Consider the following 3,307-nt stretch of genomic DNA (forward strand, 5'->3'; position numbering starts at 1 on the left):
TGTGGTACAATGTTTTCTATTATTTGGAAAGATATGCAGGAGGAAAATAGCTGGGTTGAATGCAATCTCCAGTCTTACCTTTTGGGAAAATTCCCACTCATTTCTATTGTGATTATATCAGTCTACACTTTCATTAACAGTGAAGAAGGTGTCCTTTTTCCCACACCGCTCCTTCAGCATTTGTTATTGGTTGAGTTCTTCATGATAGCCATTTGTTGTGCATAAGATGGAATCTCAGCATTGTTTTAATCTGCATCTCTCAAATGACCAATGATTTTGAACATTTTATCATATGTTTATTTGTTACTTGTATTTCACTATCTGAGAAGTGAATATTAATCTCAGATGCCCATTTTTGGATGGAGTCTTTGAATTTGGGAGGTCTGATTTTCTTTTTACTTCATTCCATGTTCTAGATAGAAGTCCTTTGCCTGAGGGACAGTTGGTTATAATGTTTTCACAATTTGTGGGTTTTATCTTTTCTCTGATAATTTTCTTTTGATGTGCAGAAACTTTTAAAAAAGATGCCACCCCAGTTATTGATTTTTTGAAGTATTTCCTGTGCAGTTTGTTTTTTGTTCATGAGCTCTACCTACTCCTATGTCTTTAAGATTTCTACCTAATTTCTCCTCTAGAAGATTTAGTGTTTCTGTTTTACTATTTAAATCTTTTATCCATTTTGACTGTACTTGTGTGAATGGTGATAGGCATGGATCTAATTTTAGCCTTCAGCATATAGAAAGCCAGTTTTTCCACCACCATTTATTATAAAAGCTCTTTCTTCCAGTGAGCATGTTTGGCCCTTTTGTCAAATATAAGGTGGCTACGTGTGTTCGCAATTGTGTGTACATTTTGAAATCTGTTTCAATGATCCTAAAGTCTGTCTCTATGTTAGTACCATGCTGATTTTGTCATAGTAGCTTTATAGTATAATTTCAAGCCAGGGATTGTTATGCCTTGTGCTTTTCTTTTGTTGCCCAGGATTGCTTTTGCTTTTTTAAGGTCTCTTGTTTTTCCACATGCATTTGAGGAATGATTTCTCTTGATTTGTGATGCATGCTAATGTATTTTAATCAAGATTACATTCAATCTATATAATAGTTTCATGACTATGGCCATTTTCACAATTTTGTCTCTTTCTATCTAGGATCAAGGAGTATTGTCTCATTTTTTTGAAATCCTCTTCAGTTTCTTTTTTCAGAGTATTGTAATTTTCATGGAATAAATCTCTTACTTCTATTGTGAGATTGATTCCTAAATATTTCATTGTTTTTGATGTTATTGTGAAAGGCATGGTTTCTGTAATTTGTCTCTTGGTTTGTTCATTATGTATACAGAAATTTTACTGATTTTTGAATGATGACATTGTATCCTGTTTTGCTAATGCATTTGGTTTTTAAATCCACAAGTCTCTTCGTGGAGTTTTTGGGGTCTTCTATGTAGAGTATCATGTCATCAGCAAATAATTATAATTTTACTTCTTCCTTTACAATCATTATTTCTTTTATTTCTCCCTCTTGCTTATTTGGTCTGCTTAATGTTTTCAGAACTATATTGAATGGGAGTTGTGATAGTGGACATCCTTGTGTTGTTCTTGATTTAAAAGTGATGCTTTCCCATTTATGTCCATTTAGTATGATGTTGGCTGTTGGTTTGTCATAGATGGCATTTTCAAGTTGAGGTAAAGATCATCTGTTCAATTTTCTGTAGGATTTTTCTCAAGAATAAGTGTTGGTCTTCATCAAAAGCTTTTCTTTTTTTCTAAAATTTCAATTCCCTTTTTTATTAGAAGATACTATATAAGCATTCAGTATAAGGTGTAATTATAAAAGACATGAAAGAACTCACACTGGGGAAAAACCTTATGCATGCAAGCAATGTGGGAAGGCATTCACTGCACACCAGTTTTGTCAAATACATGAAAGATCACACAGTGGGGAGAAACCTTACGTGTGCAAGCAATGTGGGAAGGCATTCACTACACATCAGTCTTGTCAAAGACACCAAACAAGTCACAGGGGAAAAACTGTATGTGTGCAAGCAGTGTAGGAAGATATTCACTACAAAGAACTCTTAAAACATACATGAACATCATCAAAAGCTTTTCTACATCTATGGAAATAACTATGTGATTTTTGTCTTTGGCTCTGTATGTGGTGTATTATATTTTGGATTTACATATGATTTTTATATCTTCTTGATTTTGCTTTGGTAATTCATATATATCTAGAAATTGGTCCATTTCTTCTGTGTTTTACATCCTGTGAGAGTATAGCTTTTGAAAGGGGGTATTGATGATCTTCTGATTGTCTCTTGTATGTGTAGTAATTTCATTACTTGTTAAATGAATTTGAATTTTCTTTCATTTTTTGATAAGGTTGGCTATGGGTTTATAGTTTTATTTAATCTTTCGAAGACACAATTTTTGATTCATTAAGTCTTCTTATTGTTTTTTGCATTTCATCCATACATTGATTTCTGCTCTGATTTTTACAATGTTAGGCTCCTTTTGGCTTTGAGATTAACTCGCTCTTGTCTAGGAGCTTGAGGCATAGCACAATATCATGTTTGGGTTTGTTCTATTTTCCTGATGTAAGAAGTTACCGCTATAAATTTCCATCAAATACAACTTTAGTTGTATCCCATAGATTTCTGTAAGTTGTATCTGCATTTTTGTTTGATTGTAATTATTGATTAATTTATTCTTTAATTTCACCTGTGACTCATTGATTTTTCAGGAGGGTGCTATTTAATTTGAATGTGTTTATGGAGCTTTTTTTTTGTCTGTAGTTTTTCAGTAATTTCCAGTTTCATTGCACTATGGTCAGATGATAGGCAGGGGATAATTTTGATTCCTTTGCATTTACTTAAGCATGCTCCATATGCAAGCATGTGGTATGCGGTCTATTTTGGAAAACATCACATGTGCAACTTAGAAAAATGTGCATTCTGATGTTGTTGGTTGGAACATTCTGTAAGCATCCACTAAGTCTATTTGTTCACAGGTTTAATTGAACTTTGTTTATTCATTGCTGATTTTTCACCTAGGTGATCTATCTCTTTGTGACAGTGTAGTATTAAAGTCCCTCATTATCAGTTAAATACTACTCATTTTATTTGTCATGTCTGTTAAAATTTGTCTTATGTAGTTTATTTCTCCTACACTGGATGTATATACATTTATAATTGTTATCTCTTTTTTTTCCTACAGTTTTATTGATAAACATATAGCAATGAGACAGTTTCAAATCAAATCGGAAGTACAGTTTCAACAAATAATACACTGCATATATTCTTCTTAGTGGTT

Source organism: Octodon degus, unplaced genomic scaffold, assembly GCF_000260255.1.
Source record: "Octodon degus isolate 3935 unplaced genomic scaffold, OctDeg1.0 scaffold00183, whole genome shotgun sequence".
NCBI lineage: Eukaryota > Metazoa > Chordata > Mammalia > Rodentia > Octodontidae > Octodon > Octodon degus.